The following is an 11,324-nucleotide window of genomic DNA, read 5'->3' as shown; positions in this document are numbered from 1 at the left end:
CTTTCAGATAACTATGCACTATTGCGAGCTGCAAATGCCACTTCCAGCTTAGCTGTGCAGAAGAAGAACAACAAGAAGAAGAAATATCTCGAAATATGTCCGTCAGGCCCCTTACCTTGAGATAAATCTGCAAATATCTCGGAAACGAAGCGAGCTATGGCAAAATGTTAAGAGACCTTTTTTGTAGAGAATTAGGTTTCCTACTTTTTATGTTCTATGATATTTTTTGATCAGATGCGTAGTTCTCGAGATATATCAAGATATTTAAAAGTTTCGAAGCCGCAGCAACATAATAGAGATACAGAAACACCGTGGCCCCTTTCTTTGAGATAACTCTGCACTAGTGCGAGCCGCAAATGCCACTTCCAGCTTAGCTGTGCAGAAGAAGAACAACAAGAAGAAGAAATATCTCGAAATATGTCCGTCAGGCCACTTCCCTTGAGATAAATCTGCAAATATCTCGGAAACGAAGCGAGCTATGGCAAAATGTTAAGAGACGTTTTTTGTAGAGAATTATGTTTCCTACAATTTATGTTCTATGATATTTTTTGATCAGATGCGTAGTTCTCGAGATAGATCAAGATACTTAAAAGTTCTGAAGCCGCACCAACATAATAGAGATACAGAAACACCGTGGCCCCTCTCTTTGAGATAACTCTGCACTATTGCGAGCTGCAAATGCCACTTCCAGCTTAGCTGTGCAGAAGAAGAACAACAAGAAGAAGAAATATCTCGAAATATGTCCGTTAGGCCCCTTCCCTTGAGATAAATGTGCAAATATCTCGGAAACGAAGCGAGCTATGGCAAAATGTTGAGAGACCTTTTTTGTAGAGAATTAAGTTTCCTACTTTTTATGTTCGATGATATTTTTTGATCAGATACGTAGTTCTCGAGATATATCAAGATATTTAAAAGTTCCGAAGCTGCACCAACATAATAGAGGTACAGAAACACCGTGGCCTCTTTCTTTGAGATAACTCTGCACTATTGCGAGCTGCAAATGCCACTTCGAGCTTAGCTGTGCAGAAGAAGAGCAACAAGAAGAAGAAATATCTCGAAATATGTCCGTCAGACCCCTTCCCTTGAGATGAATCTGCAAATATCTCGGAAGCGAAGCGAGCTATGGCAAAATGTTAAGAGACCTTTTCTGTAGAGAATAATGTTTCGTACAATTTACGCTCTATGATATTTTTTGATCAGAAGCGTAGTATTCGAGATATATCGAGATATTTAAAAGTTCCGAAGCCGCACCAACATAATAGAGATACAGAAACACCGTGGCCCCTTTCTTTGAGATAACTCTGCACTATTGCGACCTGCAAATGCCACTTCCAGCTCAGCTGTGCAGAAGAAGAACAACAAGAAGAAGAAATATCTCGAAATATGTCCGTCAGGCCCCTTCCCTTGAGATAAATCTGCAAATATCTCGGAAACGAAGCGAGCTATGGCAAAATGTTAAGAGACCTTTTTTGTAGAGAATTAAGTTTCCTACTTTTTGTGTTCTATGATATTTTTTGATCAGATGCGTAGTTCTCGAGATATATCAAGATATTTAAAAGTTCCGAAGCCGCACCAACATAATAGAGATACAGAAACACCGTGGCCCCTTTCTTTGAGATAACTCTGCACTATTGCGAGCTGGAAATGCCACTTCCAGTTTAGCTGTGCAGAAGAAGAACAACAAGAAGAAGAAATATCTCGAAATATGTCCGTTAGGCCCCTTCCCTTGAGATAAATCTGCAAATATCTCGGAAACGAAGCGAGCTATGGCAAAATGTTAAGAGACCTTTTTTGTAGAGAATTATGTTTCCTACAATTTATGTTCTATGATATTTTTTGATCAGAAGCGTAGTTTTCGAGATATATCGAGATATTTAAAAGTTCCGAAGCCGCACCAACATAATAGAGATACAGAAACACGGTGGCCCCTTTCTTTGAGATAACTCTGCACTAGTGCGAGCCGCAAATGCCACTTCCAGCTTAGCTGTGCAGAAGAAGAACAACAAGAAGAAGAAATATCTCGAAATATGTCCGTTAGGCCCCTTCCCTTGAGATAAATCTGCAAATATCTCGGAAACGAAGCGAGCTATGGCAAAATGTTAGGAGACCTTTTTTGTAGAGAATTAAGTTTCCTACTTTTTATGTTCTATGATATTTTTTGATCAGAAGCGTAGTTTTCGAGATATATCGAGATATTTAAAAGTCCCGAAGCCGCACCAACATAATAGAAATACAGAAACACCGTGGCCCCTTTCTTTGAGATAACTCTGCACTATTGCGAGCTGCAAATGCCACTTCCAGCTTAGCTGTGCAGAAGAAGAACGACAAGAAGAAGAAATATCTCGAAATATGTCCGTCAGGCCCCTTCCCTTGAGATAAATCTGCAAATATCTCGGAAACGAAGCGAGCTATGGCAAAATGTTAAGAGACCTTTTTTGTAGAGAATTAAGTTTCCTACTTTTTATGTTCTATGATATTTTTTGATCAGATGCGTAGTTCTCGAGATATACCAAGATATTTAAAAGTTCCGAAGCCGCACTAACATAATAGAGATACAGAAACACCGTGGCTCCTTTCTTTGAGATAACTCTGCACTATTGCGAGCTGGAAATGCCACTTCCAGTTTAGCTGTGCAGAAGAAGAACAACAAGAAGAAGAAATATCTCGAGATATGTCCGTCAGGCCCCTGCCCTTGAGATATATCTGCAAATATCTCGGAAACGAAGCGAGCTATGGCAAAATGTTAAGAGACGTTTTTTGTAGAGAATTATATTTCCTACAATTTAAGTTCTATGATATTTTTTGATCAGAAGCGTAGTTTTCGAGATATATCGAGATATTTAAAAGTTCCGAAGCCGCACCAACATAATAGGGATACAGAAACACCGTGGCCCCTTTCTTTGAGATAACTCTGCACTAGTGCGAGCCGCAAATGCCACTTCCAGCTTAGCTGTGCAGAAGAAGAACAACAAGAAGAAGAAATATCTCGAAATATGTCCGTCAGGCCCCTTCCCTTGAGATATATCTGCAAATATCTCGGAAACGAAGCGAGCTATGACAAAATGTTAAGAGACCTTTTTTGTAGAGAATTATGTTTCCTACAATTTATGTTCTATGATATTTTTTGATCAGAAGCGTAGTTTTCGAGATATATCGAGATATTTAAAAGTTCCGAAGCCGCACCAACATAATAGAGATACAGAAACACCGTGGCCCCTTTCTTTGAGATAACTCTGCACTAGTGCGAGCCGCAAATGCCGCTTCCAGCTTAGCTGTGCAGAAGAAGAACAACAAGAAGAAGAAATATCTCGAAATATGTCCGTCAGGCCCCTTCCCTTGAGATAAATCTGCAAATATCTCGGAAACGAAGCGAGCTATGGCAAAATGTTAAGAGACCTTTTTTGTAGAGAATTAAGTTTCCTACTTTTTATGTTCTATGATATTTTTTGATCAGATGCGTAGTTCTCGAGATATATCAAGATATTTAAAAGTTCCGAAGCCGCACCAACATAATAGAGATACAGAAACACCGTGGCCCCTTTCTTTGAGATAACTCTGCATTATTGCGAGCTGCAAATGCCACTTCCAGCTTAGCTGTGCAGAAGAAGAACAACAAGAAGAAGAAATATCTCGAAATATGTCCGTCAGGCCCCTTCCCTTGAGATAAATCTGCAAATATCTCGGAAACGAAGCGAGCTATGGCAAAATGTTAAGAGACCTTATTTGTAGAGAATTAAGTTTCCTACTTTTTATGTTCTATGATATTTTTTGATCAGATGCGTAGTTCTCGAGATATATCAAGATATTTAAAAGTTCCGAAACCGCACCAACAAAATAGAGATACAGAAACACGGTGGCCCCTTTCTTTGAGATAACTCTGCACTATTGCGAGCTGTAAATGCCACTTCCAGCTTAGCTGTGCAGAAGAAGAACAACAAGAAGAAGAAATATCTCGAAATATGTCCGTCAGGCCCCTGCCCTTGAGATATATCTGCAAATATCTCGGAAACGAAGCGAGCTATGGCAAAATGTTAAGAGACGTTTTTTGTAGAGAATTATGTTTCCTACAATTTAAGTTCTATGATATTTTTTGATCAGAAGCGTAGTTTTCGAAATATATCGAGATATTTAAAAGTTCCGAAGCCGCACCAACATAATAGGGATACAGAAACACCGTGGCCCCTTTCTTTGAGATAACTCTGCACTAGTGCGAGCCGCAAATGCCACTTCCAGCTTAGCTGTGCAGAAGAAGAACAACAAGAAGAAGAAATATCTCGAAATATGTCCGTCAGGCCCCTTCCCTTGAGATATATCTGCAAATATCTCGGAAACGAAGCGAGCTATGACAAAATGTTAAGAGACCTTTTTTGTAGAGAATTATGTTTCCTACAATTTATGTTCTATGATATTTTTTGATCAGGAGCGTAGTTTTCGAGATATATCGAGATATTTAAAAGTTCCGAAGCCGCACCAACATAATAGAGATACAGAAACACCGTGGCCCCTTTCTTTGAGATAACTCTGCACTAGTGCGAGCCGCAAATGCCACTTCCAGCTTAGCTGTGCAGAAGAAGAACAACAAGAAGAAGAAATATCTCGAAATATGTCCGTCAGGCCCCTTCCCTTGAGATAAATCTGCAAATATCTCGGAAACGAAGCGAGCTATGGCAAAATGTTAAGAGACCTTTTTTGTAGAGAATTAAGTTTCCTACTTTTTATGTTCTATGATATTTTTTGATCAGATGCGTAGTTCTCGAGATATATCAAGATATTTAAAAGTTCCGAAGCCGCACCAACATAATAGAGATACAGAAACACCGTGGCCCCTTTCTTTGAGATAACTCTGCATTATTGCGAGCTGCAAATGCCACTTCCAGCTTAGCTGTGCAGAAGAAGAACAACAAGAAGAAGAAATATCTCGAAATATGTCCGTCAGGCCCCTTCCCTTGAGATATATCTGCAAATATCTCGGAAACGAAGCGAGCTATGGCAAAATGTTAAGAGACCTTTTTTGTGGAGAATTATGTTTCCCACTTTTTATGTTCGATGATATTTTTTGATCAGACGCGTAGCTCTCGATATATATCAAGATATTTAAAAGTTCCGAAGCCGCACCAACATAATAGAGATACAGAAACAGCGTGGCCCCTTTCTTTGAGATATCTCTGCACTATTGCGAGCTGCAAATGCCACTTCCAGCTTAGCTGTGCAGAAGAAGAACAACAAGAAGAAGAAATATCTCGAAATATGTCCGTCAGGCCCCTTCCCTTGAGATATATCTGCAAATATCTCGGAAACGAAGCGAGCTATGGCAAAATGTTAAGAGACCTTTTTTGTAGAGAATTATGTTTCCTACAATTTATGTTCTATAATATTTTTTGATCAGAAGCGTAGTTTGCGAGATATATCGAGATATTTAAAAGTTCCAAAGCCGCACCAACATAATAGAGATACAGAAACACCGTGGCCCCTTTCTTTGAGATAACTCTGCACTAGTGCGAGCCGCAAATGCCACTTCCAGCTTAGCTGTGCAGAAGAAGAACAACAAGAAGAAGAAATATCTCGAAATATGTCCGTCAGGCCCCTTCCCTTGAGATATATCTGCAAATATCTCGGAAACGAAGCGAGGTATGGCAAAATGTTAAGAGACCTTTTTTGTAGAGAATTATGTTTCCTACAATTTATGTTCTATGATATTTTTTGCTCAGAAGCGTAGTTTTCGAGATATATCGAGATATTTAAAAGTTCCGAAGCCGCACCAACATAATAGGGATACAGAGATACCGTGGGCCCTTTCTTTGAGATAACTCTGCACTAGTGCGAGCCGCAAATGCCACTTCCAGCTTAGCTGTGCAGAAGAAGAACAACAAGAAGAAGAAATATCTCGAAATATGTCCGTCAGGCCCCTTCCCTTGAGATATATCTGCCAATATCTCGGAAACGAAGCGAGCTATGGCAAAATGTTAAGAGACCTTTTTTGTAGAGAATTATGTTTCCTACAATTTATGTTCTATGATATTCTTTGATCAGATGCGTAGTTCTCGAGATATATCAAGATATTTAAAAGTTCCGAAGCCGCACCAACATAATAGAGATACAGAAACACCGTGGCCCCTTTCTTTGAGATAACTCTGCACTATTGCGAGCTGCAAATGCCACTTCCAGCTTAGCTGTGCAGAAGAAGAACAACAAGAAGAAGAAATATCTCGAAATATGTCCGTCAGGCCCCTTCCCTTGAGATAAATCTGCAAATATCTCGGAAACGAAGCGAGCTATGGCAAAATGTTAAGAGACCTTTTTTGTAGAGAATTAAGTTTCCTACTTTTTATGTTCTATGATATTTTTTGATCAGATGCGTAGTTCTCGAGATATATCAAGATATTTAAAAGTTCCGAAGCCGCACCAACATAATAGAGATACAGAAACACCGTGGCTCCTTTCTTTGAGATAACTCTGCACTATTGCGAGCTGGAAATGCCACTTCCAGTTTAGCTGTGCAGAAGAAGAACAACAAGAAGAAGAAATATCTCGAAATATGTCCGTTAGGCCCCTTCCCTTGAGATAAGTCTGCAAATATCTCGGAAACGAAGCGAGCTATGGCAAAGTGTTAAGAGACCTTTTTTGTAGAGAATTAAGTTTCCTACTTTTTATGTTCTATGATATTTTTTTATCAGAAGCGTAGTTTTCGAGATATATCGAGATATTTAAAAGTTCCGAAGCCGCACCAACATAATAGGGATACAGAAACACCGTGGCCCCTTTCTTTGAGATAACTCTGCACTAGTGCGAGCCGCAAATGCCACTTCCAGCTTAGCTGTGCAGAAGAAGAACAACAAGAAGAAGAAATATCTCGAAATATGTCCGTCAGGCCCCTTCCCTTGAGATATATCTGCAAATATCTCGGAAACGAAGCGAGCTATGACAAAATGTTAAGAGATCTTTTTTGTAGAGAATTATGTTTCGTACAATTTATGTTCTATGATATTTTTTGATCAGGAGCGTAGTTTTCGAGATATATCGAGATATTTAAAAGTTCCGAAGCCGCACCAACATAATAGAGATACAGAAACACCGTGGCCCCTTTCTTTGATATAACTCTGCACTAGTGCGAGCCGCAAATGCCACTTCCAGCTTAGCTGTGCAGAAGAAGAACAACAAGAAGAAGAAATATCTCGAAATATGTCCGTCAGGCCCCTTCCCTTGAGATATATCTGCAAATATCTCGGAAACGAAGCGAGCTATGGCAAAATGTTAAGAGACCTTTTTTGTGGAGAATTATGTTTCCCACTTTTTATGTTCTATGATATTTTTTGATCAGACGCGTAGCTCTCGATATATATCAAGATATTTAAAAGTTCCGAAGCCGCACCAACATAATAGAGATACAGAAACAGCGTGGCCCCTTTCTTTGAGATATCTCTGCACTATTGCGAGCTGCAAATGCCACTTCCAGCTTAGCTGCGCAGAAGAAGAACAACAAGAAGAAGAAATATCTCGAAATATGTCCGTCAGGCCCCTTCCCTTGGGATAAATCTGCAAATATCTCGGAAACGAAGAGGGCCATGGCAAAATGTTAAGAGACCTTTTTTGTAGAGAATTAAGTTTCCTACTTTTTATGTTCTATGATATTTTTTTATCTGATGCGTAGTTCTCGAGATATATCAAGATATTTAAAAGTTCCGAAGCCGCACCAACATAATAGAGATACAGTAAAACCGTGGCCCCTCTCTTTGAGATAACTCTGCACTATTGCGAGCTGCAAATGCCACTTCCAGCTTAGCTGTGCAGAAGAAGAACAACAAGAAGAAGAAATATCTCGAAATATGTCCGTCAGGCCCCTTCCCTTGAGATAAATCTGCAAATATCTCGGAAACGAAGCGAGCTATGGCAAAATGTTAAGAGACGTTTTTTGTAGAGAATTATGTTTCCTACAATTTAAGTTCTATGATATTTTTTGATCAGAAGCGTAGTTTTCGAGATATATCGAGATATTTAAAAGTTCCGAAGCCGCACCAACATAATAGGGATACAGAAACACCGTGGCCCCTTTCTTTGAGATAACTCTGCACTAGTGCGAGCCGCAAATGCCACTTCCAGCTTAGCTGTGCAGAAGAAGAACAACAAGAAGAAGAAATATCTCGAAATATGTCCGTCAGGCCCCTTCCCTTGAGATATATCTGCAAATATCTCGGAAACGAAGCGAGCTATGACAAAATGTTAAGAGACCTTTTTTGTAGAGAATTATGTTTCCTACAATTTATGTTCTATGATATTTTTTGATCAGAAGCGTAGTTTTCGAGATATATCGAGATATTTAAAAGTTCCGAAGCCGCACCAACATAATAGAGATACAGAAACACCGTGGCCCCTTTCTTTGAGATAACTCTGCACTAGTGCGAGCCGCAAATGCCACTTCCAGCTTAGCTGTGCAGAAGAAGAACAACAAGAAGAAGAAATATCTCGAAATATGTCCGTCAGGCCCCTACCCTTGAGATAAATCTGCAAATATCTCGGAAACGAAGCGAGCTATGGCAAAATGTTAAGAGACCTTTTTTGTAGAGAATTAAGTTTCCTACTTTTTATGTTCTATGATATTTTTTGATCAGATGCGTAGTTCTCGAGATATATCAAGATATTTAAAAGTTCCGAAGCCGCACCAACATAATAGAGATACAGAAACACCGTGGCCCCTTTCTTTGAGATAACTCTGCACTATTGCGAGCTGCAAATGCCACTTCCAGCTTAGCTGTGCAGAAGAAGAACAACAAGAAGAAGAAATATCTCGAAATATGTCCGTCAGGCCCCTTCCCTTGAGATATATCTGCAAATATCTCGGAAACGAAGCGAGCTATGGCAAAATGTTAAGAGACCTTTTTTGTGGAGAATTATGTTTCCCACTTTTTATGTTCTATGATATTTTTTGATCAGACGCGTAGCTCTCGATATATATCAAGATATTTAAAAGTTCCGAAGCCGCACCAACATAATAGAGATACAGAAGCAGCGTGGCCCCTCTCTTTGAGATAACTCTGCACTATTGCGAGCTGCAAATGCCACTTCCAGCTTAGCTGTGCAGAAGAAGAACAACAAGAAGAAGAAATATCTCGAAATATGTCCGTCAGGCCCCTTCCCTTGAGATAAATCTGCAAATATCTCGGAAACGAAGCGAGCTATGGCAAAATGTTAAGAGACGTTTTTTGTAGAGAATTATGTTTCCTACAATTTAAGTTCTATGATATTTTTTGATCAGAAGCGTAGTTTTCGAGATATATCGAGATATTTAAAAGTTCCGAAGCCGCACCAACATAATAGGGATACAGAAACACCGTGGCCCCTTTCTTTGAGATAACTCTGCACTAGTGCGAGCCGCAAATGCCACTTCCAGCTTAGCTGTGCAGAAGAAGAACAACAAGAAGAAGAAATATCTCGAAATTTGTCCGTCAGGCCCCTTCCCTTGAGATATATCTGCAAATATCTCGGAAACGAAGCGAGCTATGACAAAATGTTAAGAGACCTTTTTTGTAGAGAATTATGTTTCCTACTTTTTATGTTCTATGATATTTTTTGATCAGATGCGTAGTTCTCGAGATATATCAAGATATTTACAAGTTCCGAAGCCGCACCAACATAATAGAGATACAGAAACACCGTGGCCCCTTTCTTTGAGATAACTCTGCACTATTGCGAGCTGCAAATGCCACTTCCAGCTTAGCTGTGCAGAAGAAGAACAACAAGAAGAAGAAATATCTCGAAATATGTCCGTCAGGCCCCTTCCCTTGAGATATATCTGCAAATATCTCGGAAACGAAGCGAGCTATGGCAAAATGTTAAGAGACCTTTTTTGTGGAGAATTATGTTTCCCACTTTTTATGTTCTATGATATTTTTTGATCAGACGCGTAGCTCTCGATATATATCAAGATATTTAAAAGTTCCGAAGCCGCACCAACATAATAGAGATACAGAAGCAGCGTGGCCCCTTTCTTTGAGATATCTCTGCACTATTGCGAGCTGCAAATGCCACTTCCAGCTTAGCTGCGCAGAAGAAGAACAACAAGAAGAAGAAATATCTCGAAATATGTCCGTCAGGCCCCTTCCCTTGAGATATATCTGCAAATATCTCGGAAACGAAGCGAGCTATGGCAAAATGTTAAGAGACCTTTTTTGTAGAGAATTAAGTTTCCTACTTTTTATGTTCTATGATATTTTTTGATCAGATGCGTAGTTCTCGAGATATATCAAGATATTTAAAAGTTTCGAAGCCGCACCAACATAATAGAGATACAGAAACACCGTGGCCCCTTTCTTTGAGATAACTCTGCACTATTGCGAGCTGCAAATGCCACTTCCAGCTTAGCTGTGCAGAGGAAGAACAACAAGAAGAAGAAATATCTCGAAATATGTCCGTCAGGCCAGTTCCTTTGAGCTGAATCGGCAAATATCTCGGAAACGAAGCGAGCTATGGCAAAATGTTAGGAGACGTTTTTTGTAGAGAATTATGTTTCCTACAATTTATGTTGTATGATATTTTTTGATCAGAAGCGTAGTTTTCGAGATATATCGAGATATTTAAAAGTTCCGAAGCCGCACCAACATAATAGGGATACAGAAACACCGTGGCCCCTTTCTTTGAGATAACTCTGCACTAGTGCGAGCCGCAAATGCCACTTCCAGCTTAGCTGTGCAGAGGAAGAACAACAAGAAGAAGAAATATCTCGAAATATGTCCGTCAGGCCCCTTCCCTTGAGATAAATCTGCAAATATCTCGGAAACGAAGCGAGCTATGGCAACATGTTAAGAGACCTTTTTTGTAGAGAATTAAGTTTCCTACTTTTTATCTTCTATGATATTTTTTGATCAGATGCGTAGTTCTCGAGATATATCAAGATACTTAAAAGTTCCGAAGCCGCACCAACATAATAGAGATACAGAAACACCGTGGCCCCTCTCTTTGAGATAACTCTGCACTATTGCGGGCTGGAAATGCCACTTCCAGTTTAGCTGTGCAGAAGAAGAACAACAAGAAGAAGAAATATCTCGAAATATGTCCGTCAGGCCCCTTCCCTTGAGATAAATCTGCAAATATCTCGGAAACGAAGCGAGCTATGGCAAAATGTTAAGAGACCTTTTTTGTAGAGAATTAAGTTTCCTACTTTTTATCTTCTATGATATTTTTTGATCAGATGCGTAGTTCTCGAGATATATCAAGATATTTAAAAGTTCCGAAGCCGCACCAACATAATAGAGATACAGAAACACCGTGGCCCCTTTCGTTGAGATAACTCTGCACTAGTGCGAGCCGCAAATGCCACTTCCAGCTTAGCT

This window comes from Osmia lignaria, unplaced genomic scaffold (assembly GCF_051020975.1).
Source record: "Osmia lignaria lignaria isolate PbOS001 unplaced genomic scaffold, iyOsmLign1 scaffold0001, whole genome shotgun sequence".
NCBI lineage: Eukaryota > Metazoa > Arthropoda > Insecta > Hymenoptera > Megachilidae > Osmia > Osmia lignaria.
The sequence above is the reverse complement of the archived record's forward strand: the minus strand, read 5'-3'. Positions refer to the sequence as shown.